Source organism: Vombatus ursinus, unplaced genomic scaffold (genome assembly GCF_900497805.2).
Source record: "Vombatus ursinus unplaced genomic scaffold, bare-nosed wombat genome assembly UNPS02000580.1, whole genome shotgun sequence".
NCBI classification, from domain to species: domain Eukaryota; kingdom Metazoa; phylum Chordata; class Mammalia; order Diprotodontia; family Vombatidae; genus Vombatus; species Vombatus ursinus.
The window spans coordinates 24,695,231-24,708,694 of record NW_020940358.1 but is presented as its reverse complement, the minus strand read 5'-3'; the positions used below and the strand labels follow the sequence as shown (position 1 = coordinate 24,708,694).

The 13,464-nt window shown below is 37.5% G+C and overlaps 1 protein-coding gene across 8 annotated transcripts in view; it reads right to left on the bottom strand.

Annotated features, from left to right (window-relative positions):
* STAU1 (staufen double-stranded RNA binding protein 1) overlaps positions 1 to 11,637 on the bottom strand; it is a 58,476-nt gene extending 46,839 nt beyond the window's left edge. For 7 of the 8 annotated variants that reach the window (XM_027851279.1, XM_027851286.1, XM_027851292.1 and 4 more), the window contains exon 1: positions 11,530 to 11,637. The gene's annotated coding sequence lies outside the window, so the exon portion shown is untranslated. The remainder of the gene's footprint in view (positions 1 to 11,529) is intronic. The other variant, XM_027851322.1, reaches the window with a different exon arrangement.
* Positions 11,638 to 13,464: the final 1,827 nt, after the last annotated feature.

Below are 13,464 nucleotides of genomic sequence, written 5' to 3'. Positions count from 1 at the left end.
CGGTTCCTCTTTCCATAGCTGCTACATAGTTGACAGCATAGGTTCCTCTGCAACTAACTCTCCAAGGCTCACACTCAACACTCAACCATTGCCCAACTGCTGCTGTCTGTCGGGCTAAGAGGGAATCATCTCTGGGGCAACTGACCACATGGCTCCCATGGGTCTTGTCTCAAGGCAGCCATTAATGGATAGGAAACAGTGGTACAGAAATCCCTCAGGATCCTGGTCTAATCCTGCTCCTAGCATAAGGACTCCTTTTATAAACCAGCACAAATGAAGTCCACAATGTCTAACCTAGAGGAATGTGAGCCAACCAATTAGTTATCAATCACTGAGATGTTCTCCAGGAGGTGCCATGGGGCAAATCCATATCCTCCACAGGAAAATACAATTAAGTTTCACCTCCCTATAAATTCATCAGATTGATCAGACAACTCCCCAGATTTTCCCAGGGTAACTCAGGGATGAATATTTTTAATGAAGGTTTTCCAACTATACTGTTCTTTGACAGAGTACTGTTACATCTTACTGCTAGGAAATCAGCTGAAAACCAGGAAGGAAACAAAACAAACCTCTGAACAGCCAACACTGCTATCACAAATTCATAAATTTTACTCAGAAAACGGTCCCTCAAGCCCTGACTCAGGGTCTAGCTTTATTTTATACACAGTTCTAGCTAGTTTAGTTATTTGTATTCCAAAAACCGCTGAGCAGAAACAGCAGATCAGTGCTAAAGATAGGCATGATGACCAATGAGAAAAGATAGTGGATAACGAGGGTTAAGAAAAACTACAAAGGGCAGACAGAAGAATTCAGAGACCATTTTATTTAATATAGGAGCAACTAGCCCTAAACAACTCAATAAGCCTAGAAGGTATCACAATAATTGAATTTCAAAATGATGACTGTGTCATTAAAAAAGATACTAAGTTAGGGTTGATGTGCCCTTTGGGGAAGAAAGGATCTAAAAATAACAGATTTTTGAAGAATTTCTTTGAAATACATGTAACATTTTAAAAAGAAATGTGGGCCCTTAAAAGTGCTGATTCTCAACTATGCAGGAAACTCAACTATTTTAGAAAGGTGAATTCATCCCTGAGGGCACCAGAGGCCTGAGGTACTAATTGAAAGGTAACTTATTTGCCCAACGGCATGCAAATGACATATAGGAAAAGGTCATAGAAGTTCAAAGATGGAATCAGAGCAAGTTACCTCAACTGTAGAGTAGAGTACACAGCATAAGCCAGCAGATAATAAGATTTTATCATACACACAAGTAATTTTTTAGAGTGAAAAGCCATTCCAAATAGAATCATAATAGCAATGGCATATGACTATACTGTATATATAAGATAGAAAATTCACAGGATAGGTGATTTTAATTTATAAGCATAAGGACAGATAAAACCTGTTAAATCATAACGCTAACTCCATGATGGGGAGAAAACATAGAGACAACCTAAACAGCATTAATCTATTCCATTTAGAAAACTAAAACTTTCAACATCCTTTCTGATATTAATGAGCTATACTTATGGCATTATAGACCATACAGGTTACCCCAGAAGTACAGACAGCATGAACTCTCATATGCATATGCAATCTCACTGAAACTAAAAATCTAAATATGTTTAATCCATTTGGTCAAATATTATTATAAACTGACTACTCATTTGGAGTAAGCCTCTTTCTTGAATACTTTCATATCAAATTAGAAAGGACTGATTCAGAGGCACCTAAATACTCAACCAAAATATCCTATCAATATCTCATTTCATCAGACCATAAAGGAATGGCACAAAGTACCATAAAGATAAAAGGGAAAAAAAATTAGAGAACATAAAAGAATGAATAGGAAGGATAAAGGGCAATTATTATCAAACACTGTACAGCTAATTATGAGCCAAGACCTGGAACTAGAAATTTTACTTTTTCTTAGAAGGAACACAGAATTACAGTTTAATACTATTTATCTCCCAACAGAGATGAAAGGCTCAGGGTGCAGATTAAGACATATTTCTTATTGGACACAGCCAATGAAGAAATTTATTTTGGTTGACTGTGTATATTTGTTACAAGAATTTTGTTTTTCTTTTCTTTTTCAAAGAGGAAAAGATGAGGGAGAAAAATAGGTTTTTGTTCAATGAAAAAAATATATTTTAAAAAATGTAGTTTGTAAGTTCACTTTAATGGGACTTACTAACAAAAGTTAAGTCATTAAAACACTAAGCATCTATTCTAAGCATGACTCTATGACTCTACTGTAAGGACCCAAATAGGACAAGAACATGGTTCTTGCCTTTATGAGGCTTACAGTCTAGTAGGTGAGAAATGGAAGGCACATAAATTAATTATAACTCAAGGTGCAATGTGGAAGTGGATTAAAAGAGACACAAAGTGTTAAGAAAGTTAGGAGAGAGCATAAAGCTATGCTTCTGGGAAGAGATGGCATTTGAGCTGAAATAATAAATACTACCACAAACAAAAGTACTATTAACATATTAATTTCTCCCCTTTTATATGTCTTACAAATCTTAAAGAGGAGAAAGTTTAAAACATAGGGAAATTAGAGAAGCATGGAATAGTTTACCTGTCAGATATAAGGATAAGGGAAGAATTTATGACCAAACAAGAGACAGAAAGCATTACAGGATGTAAAATGGATTAATTTTTGATTACATTAAATTAAAAAGGGTTTGCACAAATAAAACCAATGCAGCCAAGATTAGAACGAAAGCAGAAAACTGGGGAAAAAAATTTAACAGCAAGTTTCTCTGATATATAGAGAATCTCAAATATATAGAGAACTGAGTTAAATTTAATAGAATACAATTCATTCCCCAACTGATAAACAGTTAAAGGATATGAATAAGCAGTTTTTAGGTGAAGAAATCAAAGCTATCTATAGTCATAAGAAAAAATGTTCTAAATCACTATTGATTATAGAGAAATAAAAATTAAAACAACTCCAAGGTACCACCTCACATCCATCAGTCTAATATGACATCAAAGGAAAATGACAAATATTGGAGGGGATATGGAAAAACTGGGACACTAATGCACTGTTCTTGGAGTTATGAACTGATCCAACCATTATGGAGAGCAATTTGGAATTATGTCAAAAGGGCTATAAAACTGTGCATTACCTTCTGACCCAGCAATTCTACTACCAAGTCTCGATCACAAAGAAATCCAAAAAACAAAAAAAAGAAAAAAAAAAGGACCTGCATGTACAAAAATATTTATAGCAGCTCTTTTTTTGCAGTGGCTAAGAACTGGAAATCGAAGGGACGCCAATCAATTGGAGAATAGCTAAATAAATTGTGGTATATGATTGTGATGGAATACCCATATGTGCCTATAAGAAAGAAGCAGGATGCTCTCAGACAAACCTGGAAAGACTTACATGAACTGATGCAAAGTGAAAAGAGCAGAACCAGGAAAACATTGTACACAGTAATAGCAAATTGTACAATGAAGAACTGTGAATGGCTTAGTTATTCTCAGCGACACAATGCTCCAAGACAATCCCAAAAGAGTAAATGATGAAGAATACTATCCAACTCCAGATAAAGAAGTGATTGTCGAATACAGACTGAAGCATGCTATTTTTCACTTTCTTTCATTCTCTCTCTTTTTTTTTAAGGAGTCTTCCTGTATAAAATTACTAACATGAAAATGTTTTCATGATTGCACATGTATAACCTATATCTAATTGCTTACCATCTCACAAAAGGGTGGAAGGGAAAGAGGGATAGAATTAGGAACTCAAAACTTAAAATGTTAAGAAATTGTTTTAACATGTAATTGCGGGGAGATATTATATATTAAAAAAAAATCCAGAGGGGGGCAGCTAAGTTGTGCAGTGAATAGAGCAACCGCCCTGGGGTCAGGAGGACCTAAGTTCAAATCCAGGCTCAGACATTTACTAGCTATGTGACCTTGAGGAAATCACTTAACTCCAATTTCCTCCAAAAATAAAAATTAAAAAAACAAACAAACAAAACACACACACACACACACACACACACACACACACACACACACACAAACAGGGTGATAATATTTATCAGCACATTCTAAAATATTTGAATCAATCAATGAAAAGATAAACAAAATGCCTCCTGTCTCATTAAAAATAAATTCTGCTGAGAAAAGAAAAAAAAAACAAGGAAAATCAACCATGAAAGCACTGATAGCAAACTTATTTAATCTACAGTAGTTGACATGAAGCTAGGAAGGAGAACTAACATGTCAGATGTTTTTGAGCATAAAAAGATCCCAACAAGATAGAACAATGGAAAGAACCATTGATATATAATATAGTTAAATGTAAAGCCTTACATTCAGGTTCAAAATATCAAGTACAGAATGGGAGACATGGCTAGACAATTTATGCTGGAAAAGACCTGGAGGTTTAAATTTACTGCAAGGTCAACAAGTCAACTTTATGACATGGCAACCAAAAAAAACCTAATGACATCTTAGGCTGTATGAATAGAGGCAAAATGCCCAGAATGAAAGAGGTTATAATAGTCCCACTGCATTCTGCCTTGCTCAGACCACAGCTAGAGTATTGTATTTAATTCTTGGTACCATACTAGACTAGCAGAATACAGACAACTAAGAGAAAACATGAGGGGAAATGGGAAACAGTATTTGCTTAGCTTTCTGGTTGAAGAGGGATTGTACTTGTTCTCCTTCACTCCAGAAGACAGAGCAAGGACTTCCTCATGGGTAGTGATTACAGTAGGACAAGTATTATCTAAAGAAAAATTTTCTAGCACTTAAAGCTATTCCAAAGGTGAATGGGCTTCCTCAAGTAGAGAGTGGGATAGCCACTTGTTAGGGACAGCAGAGTAGTGGTGTTAAACTCAAACAGAAAGAGATCCCTGGGATCTCTGCAGGCTATATGTTGACTTAGAAAACCACAAATTGACATTATCCACATTGTATTCCATGTTTATTTATTTTGTTACGGTTCAGGCAACATTCAGGAGTTTTGCTGGCCATTACATGCCCTGGGAATTTGACACTTCTGTTGTAGAGGTGTTCTTGTTCAGAGATGACTTGGACTACCTGATGATTTCTGAAGGACCTTCCAACAATAAGATTCTATGATTCTACAGAAGTGGAGAACCATATTTAGGTAATGATGTGGTTTGACCTTAAAAAATCCTATTTTAAAGTCTTTGAGTTGGAAGGGTCCTCGACTCTCTAACTGTACAGATAAAGGAGTTGGAACAGGGACTGAACTTGTAAATTCACTGGGCACTCCAAGGTGAAGAAATATCCTCTACCAATGCACTTTCAATACCTCTGAGGTGTTGAAAAAATTGCCTAGAACACTGAGACTAACCTTGCCCAATCATAAAATAGGTATGTATCAGAGATGGGACTTGAACTAAGTCTTCCTGGCTTTACGGTCAGTTCTCTATACACTACAACATGACACAGACGAAGACACTAATACTAACTCAGGCTCCCTAATTAAAAAGTCAGTGCTATCTTCTTTTCTTTATCAAATGATCCTCATGAAATAATTTTAAAGCAAAATGAAAATTTATTGAACCTTAATATTTTTATTTATTTTTTAAAGACCCATATATCAGTCTACATTAAAGTACAATAGAAAAACATGCAAACAAGGAAAGTATGATGCCCTCAACCAGAGTACACAATTGACATCACTCCTATACCTGTAGCCAGAGATCCTAGAAAGAGACCTAAGTTCATCAGTAATCTCCAATCATGTGTTAAAAACAAATACAAACTGTATTAGTCTAATAAATTTTTAAATCTCTATAATCTGGCTCAGTGAATTAAAACCCCTTGGATAAGTGATACAGGGTTAAAACAACATGGTTTAATTTGTATTATTAAGAAACCTACAAATTCACACTTACTGCATCTATAAAATTAGTGACTTGATTAAACAAATTTTGCATTACATTTGAGTTACAAAGTGACAATTAAGACTAATTAAAAATAAATACTTTCCTCTATTTATCCCAGTTTTTAGGAATTAAATCTTGTACAAGCATTCTGAACAAAACCATTAAAGAAACAAAAAAACTAACTGTACTGGTTCATAATAAGAGTAGATATAGTCTCCAGGGATTTTGTAGATCTACAGTTATATTATCTATACAATCAAAGATGGGATATCACCAATCTTACTAAGTTGTGTTGGAACTTTAATATATACAAAGTGAATTAAACTACTTGCAGTAAGTTTTGCTTTGGTAGTGGTGGGGTTTTTGGCTCACAGCATTCAATAAAATTGACCATATGAGACATCTTTGCAACCTCTGGTACACAATAACATTAACAAATAATCTTACATACAATGTTTTCTTGAAAATATGGTTTGCTGGTCTAAATTGTATCTTTAGAATAAACTTATTATTCAACTACACATTTCACTGGCAACAGAGTACAAGAGAAAGCTAGAACTAATGTGTTAGCCTCAGGAAACCTAGGTTCAATCCCTGGCTCAGTCACTAGCACGAGAAGCACCCTCAGCTTAACCTCTCTGAGTCTCAATTTCAAATTCCTCATCTGTAAAATAAGGATAAAAAATGGCCACTCTACCCTGTCTCACATGCTATTATGATTACGAGTACAAAGGATATGGTCAGTACTAACTAACCAAGCTTCTTTAATATCCTTTCTTAAAGGTAGCTTGATTAGATGGGATTCAATTCAACAGATATTTATAGATGTTCATTAAGCAATTTGTCAAAAGTAACAGTCAATATTAATCTTGGTATAAAAAAACACTTCATTCTTATTCTTCTATTTCTATAACTAATCAAACTTGTCTCTCAACATATCCCTAAGACCATATAAATCCATCTTAGTTGAAAATTAATTTTAGTAACTAGCACATCTTCTTAGAGAGTTGAAATTTTAGTTTGCAATTTCATGTTTTTTAGAACTGCCCCAGTGCTATGACCTGAACCATAATAAAAGATTTACTTAAAGAGGTCAGGAGAAAATTAAGAATAGAAAACTATTTTCAAAGGCTCCTGTCACCAAGAAACTCAACTCAAGAAATATATTAAATATCTATTCTATAATTTTTTTTAAAAGTTGACTATTATTTGTAATAATAGCACCATGCTAGGTGATATAAACAGACTGACAAAAAAAAAAAGTCTGGGCCCCTCAATGTTTACATTCTACTGGGGGAGGGGGAGGTGAGAAATCTCTAAAACAACCTCTGGTAGGTCTGGTATAAACCAAAAATTACAGTAAAATATTATAGCAATTTCAGTGACCAACATTACAGTCACCACCCAAACTCATTTAGATATCTTAACCAGTTAAAGTAATTCCTATATTTAATGTGACAGAAGGATTTATAATGTCTAGATTAAGCAATACTTTATCATTCTACTAGATTCTAAGCATGACATCAAATACTATATAACATGATCCAGTTTAGGGATTCACACAAGAACATTGGCATTGACTCCTGTCAGATTTGTTGTTGAAATATCCATTAAGTCACACTGCATACTTAGTAAAAGCAGTAATTCTTTGCAAAATTCAAAAGTTGAATTAGGGGCAGCTAGGTGGCACAGTGGATAGAGCACCAGCCCTGAAGTCAGGAGGACCTGAGTTCAAATCCGGCCTCAGACCAAACACTTGACACTTACTAGCTGTATGACCCTGAGCAAGTCACTTACCCCAATTGCCAAAAAAAAAAAAAAAAAAAAAAGTTGAATTAGTGCTACTGGGTTTGGTTCCACATAAGGAAATATTCTTGATCATATCAAAGAATATAGGAGAAGAGGAAATGGGCAAAAATCTACTAGTTCCACTTACTTTGTGCTTCAATCTATTAAGTATTTTTGGCCTACTGTGACTATGTCCTGGTTGCAGAGGCTCATCTTTTAATTTTCCATTACTGGTTGCATGACACTTTAGAAGTGGAATCCTGCCTCCAAAACAGTACTACAAGTTTTTGTTCGTTCCATAACTTGACATCTATATACAAATGTGCTTTTTCTGGCTCTGTCCTGAAAGGGGCCAAAATTGATTCAGAAGGGAATATGTTTATGACAGCAACAATAAATAATAAAATACTGATACTGATAAATACTGAAAAATACCAGAAAGCTTGAAGCATTTTTTCAAAATAAAATATAACCTATTCCTTTTCTAGAGTACTAAGTGGGAGTTCAAAAACTACAGTCTTTCTCATTTGCCATGTATTGGTAACTAAAACAAAACAAAATTTCCACTGCCTCTAAGGACAGACAACTGGAATACTAACACTACATATATACAACAGAAAAATTTTGAAAGCAATGTTTACAGCTGTACATTTAATAATTCTAGTAACTGACATAAATTAAATATTCTTGTTAACAACTTCCCTAAATGACAGAAATATCTTTTAAAATTACAGAGGACAGGGGCAGCTAGGTGGCGCAGTGGATAGAGCACCGGCCCTGAAGTCAGGAAGACCTGAGTTCAAATCCGGCCTCAGACCAAACACTTGACACTTATTAGCTGTGTGACCCTGGGCAACTCACTTAACCCCAATTGCCTAAAGAAAAAAAAAAGAAAAGAAAAGTTGATTTAGGGGCAGGTAGGTAGCACAGTGGATAGAGCACCAGCCCTGAAGTCAGGAGGACCTGAGTTCAAATCTGACCTCAGACCAAACACTTGTCACTTAGTAGCTGTGTGACCCTGGGCAACTCACTTAACCCCAATTGCCTAAAAACAAACAAAAACAACAACAACAACAACAACAAAAATAAAATTACAGAGGACAGTATTTGCCTGTTACATGTCTACTAAAAGTAAGGTTTCAAAATTACTAAATTTACTATTAAAAAGTATAGTGGGTGATAAGGCTTTTAAAAAAAAAATCCTCCACAATAGAATTTAAAGTTTCTAATCAGAATATTCTTTACTTAATTCTTAACCTAAAATTACATCAGCATATTTGCACAACCACCGTAAAGAACCTTTCAAAGTTTTCATCACATAACTTATTAACCATAGCTTAACTTTGACACAAAAAGTTATTTTCCATTAAAGATGTTTTAACAAATGTCCATTAGACCAGGAAGAAAATCCAACAATTTGATATTTTTAAAAATTAGTATTACAGAGAGAAAAACTGCTGTTTCATATGCAAATAATATACAAATAATATAGCTTACAATCTAAGAAAAAACTGATCTAATACTGCTCCACATCTAATTCACCAAAACCTCCATTTTAGCCATAAAAATGTATATTACAATAATTTCTACTCCACATAATAAAATAGTTACCATTTGTAAATTGCTAAGTGAAAGATAACTTAATATATTCATTAGAAAAATAAGTAATTTGAGAGAGAATAACAGCTTGGGAAAAATTAGCTAAATTCTAAATCAATTTTAAAATACTGTAGTTTGTAGTGGCACTGCACTTTACAAAAGGCAACAGGTAATCTGTTTGATTCATAGTTTAAACATTTAGGAAACTTACAGCTACTTTAAAATACACTAAAGTGGACAATAAGAACTTATAAGTGTATCAAACTATAATAGGCAAGTGTCCAATGTGTGTACTTCATAAAATTAAGCAAAAGATGTAGAAGACCATGTGTAAATCAAATATTTCTAATTAAGGGAAACTATTTAAATAATTTAAAACAATATAAAAGAATCTTTTTTATAGAACAAACAAGTATCTCCTAATCTTTTTTTGCAAATCAGGGTTTTCATAACCCAGTTTGCTTAGTACAAGATATACCAGTATATCTAACTTCTGAATTAAAAATAAACTTAGCATGCACAAACCAACCTGCCACACTAAAATCTCACCTGTCACCATTAAAATTACTCTCTGTAATCAACTACTTTAACTTTTACATCAATAACTCTTAATATAATTTATCTCATTTTGATTACCTAAAGATAACCCAAGCAACTTAAAATTAGCTTTTCCCTGCATACTCACAACTAAGACAATTTGACAGCATAAGGGAAAAGAACAAAGAAGTCCCTGAGACCTTAAAACTTTTCCCACTGCCAAAAAAAACCATAGATGACTAGGCTGCCATACACATTTGGCCTTATAGAAGAGATTCTCTTACATACACGACTAATATTGCAACATGGGTAAGTGCACAGATTTATAATAGGGATCAGTAAATGGGGGCAGAAGAGCTGGCAAAAAGGTATGATAATGGAAGTTTGAACTATATTATAGTAGAAAACGTCTAAATTTGCAGTAAGGACAAGGGCAGAAATAAACTACTGAATACACCTATTTACTAAATATGAGATGGCAATACTACCTTTCTCTCACACAGTTGTAACCCCAAATGATAAATGAATCAGCTAGTTCCACATACTTCACACCGAAAGGATGATGAATCTCTCACATCTGTATCAGCTGTTATGGATCAGTATCAACTGAAATACTCTTTTCCTCAATACAACTGCCTGCAGAAAAATGTATTTCCCCTCCAAATGCACAGGTGTATGAGGGCTGCAGCTAAGGAACTTTGATATCACTATTGTTTCTTTCCTTCCAAAAAACCAGAACCATACATAACTTCATCCCTAATACGAAAGGCATATTTGGTATAGAAAAGCTCGGGGGATTAAAAAAAACAAAAACAAAAACAAAAACAAAAGTCTATCTTCTCCCTTAGGATAATGAATATCGGGACATCGAACAATAAAAAACTGCTGGAGCTTCAACAATTTAATTCAACGAACATTCCATGGACAATCTGGCAGACAGAGGGAGTAGAGAAAAGAGTCAGAATAAATTCCTTTAGGCATCTGAGTTCAGAGATAAATACTCCAGCCTTAGAACTGGGCTAAAAAAAAAACAAAAAACGAACTGGGTTTGGGGGTGTGTGTGCAAAATCGTGAAGAGAGGAGCTTACTCTTGGCTCCTGCCTTAAAGGGCCTGATCTTCCCCTCCGTGGCAAAGAACAGGTTAAAAAGGCTGTTGCGCGTCCCTCAGGCCGAGAAGGTGCAGGGAGAGGAAGGGGACTGCTGGGAGGAGAAGACACCGGTCCCCAGCAAGGTGGGGGCTGCAGCAAACCCCATTCCTCTGAGGAAAAGGTGGGGAGGGGCACCAGGCAGAAACAGACCAAGGATGGAGAAGGGGAGGCGGAGGAACCTGCGCCTCCCGAGACCCCGTGCCCCGAGAGGGGAGGCGAGGGGCTGGGACGGGAGGAAAAGGCTGAGGGCTCTTCTCCCAGAATAGGCCTGATCCCCGCCCCGGGGAGGGCGGAGGGACTGAGGCCTGTCTTGGGGGAGGGGGTGGCTGCAGCCCCTCCCCACTCAGGCCAGGGAGGGAGGCTGACTCGCTCAGCGGCCTAGTGTCCCCAGCCCTGTCCGCCGAGGCACGCTGGGAGCGGCGAGGTGCCTCGCCTCCTCAGGCCAGCTAGGCCGGGGTGGCTCAGGGGAGCGGTCTCCCGTCCCCTCCGCCTCTCCCTCACCCACCCGCCATCCCAGGCCCTTCCCCCAAGCTGCAACGGGCTGGGCCGAAGCGCCTCACCTGGGTTCCCGGGACTCGTCCCCCGCCGAAGGATCGGTTAGGCGGTGGTTGTGAGGAGGGGAGGGGAGGCGGAATGGCCTGTGGGGGGGCGGGCGCCGGGGATCGGGGAGGGAGGGAGGGGGGAGCCGAGCCAGACGCTGCGGCCACAGGGCAAACACTAGAGAGAATGAGCCGCTCGGGCTCCCGCAGCCAGGCAGGAAGTGACGGGAGGAGGGACAGGGCCCGACCCCCTCCTTCCCAAGTCCCCTCCCCCCATCTCAGAAACTACAATTCCCGGCAGGTTCAGCGCAGCTCCAGCTACGGAGACTACAATTCCCGGCAGGCACTGCATGAAACTCTCCCCATTACCCTCCACGTTGGGAATCAAAATTGTCTTTCGCTTGCAAGCTGAGGTGTGGCTCTTTGCTGGGGGCTATCCCAGCCTATCCCTTTTTGCGCTAGACTGATGGGAGTTGTAGTTCCCATATGAGGCTTAGGCCCAAATTCAGGGACAGCGGGCAGGAAGTAGCACCCTTTTAAAAGCATAGGCTGGGTTTACTTCTGGTAGGCTGTCCTGGAACAGGTTTGTATTATTCATTTAGACTTCAGAAAACACGCACCATCCTTCTCATGGGCTTCAGTGGCACACACTCTCACCCCCCGCCCAAGGTAACCCTGGTAGCCTTTAGAACCCCAAAGGGCCTATTTACATTGTCTTTGTTTCCTCACCTGCATTCTTTCCCTCCTTCCTTCTCTTCCTCTCTTCCTTCTTTCTTCCCTCCCTTCCTCCTTCCTTTTATCTCCAAATAGAGAAGCAGGAGTTAACATAGATAGCTTTATATCCAGAATCCTCCAGGTCGCCAAGAAAAGGCAAGCTATAAATAAATATGCTCTGTGGTTTATTCCAACCTTAACTTACACTGTTTTTAACCAAGGTTTTCTAGGAGCACCCCCTTGAAATTATTATTCTCCAACCTTGGTATTTCTAAGCTCCATAACATCACCTTTCTATTTACACTTATCTTTTTTCATATACTCTCATTTGTAATTTTTTAAAGAAAGATAAAATACATTATCTGCATTCGTATTCTTCCACGTGATTCTTAGGCAGGTCTTCCCATAATTTCTCTCTAAAGAATCTATCCATTGTACTATAGACGTTTCTTCTGTACATGATTTTTATATTTCATAACTCTAGTGCAACACTTGGGTTATTCCCTCACTCTAAATACATGACTAGCCTACCTCATTTTCATGTGCTAAGAATCGTATTCATTAAAATCCATTTTTTAGTGTAAAGAATATGATTTATCATTTATCATCACAGCAATCAATCAACAAGTGTTTATTAAGTACCTATTATGTACTAGGCAGTATACTAGGTGCTAGGGATACAAAAACATCAAAACAAGTCTCTTCGGGACAGCTAGGTGGCGCAGTGGATAGAGCACTGGCTCTGGAGTTAGGAGGACCTGAGTTCAGAATTGACCTCAGACACATAACACTCATTAGCTGTGTGGCTCTGGGCAGGTCACTTAGCCCCAGTTGCCCTCACCAGAAAAAAAAACAAACAAACAAACAAATCTCTTCCCTCAAGGAGCTTACATTTTAACCTGGAGACAATATGAACATGTATACTAAACTGTACATTTTATGTGTATAAAACATACAAAACAGATTCAAGGTAATCTTGAGGGGAAAGCATCTGGGGGACCAGGAAAGGCCTCACACAGAAGGTGGCACTGCTATGGTAGGTCCTCAGTAAATTCATGTTAATTACATTTAAATTGGATGTCAACAGGAAACAGTCAAGTAATGTTCAGATTCAATGATGTAGATCCTACTTGGAATTAGCTGACCTGGCTGACGCTCAGATTAATAAAAGTTCTACTTTGATGTTTCATTGAGAACCCAGGGTAATTTCTGGTGCCTCAGGAATGACACAATTTTCTGTTC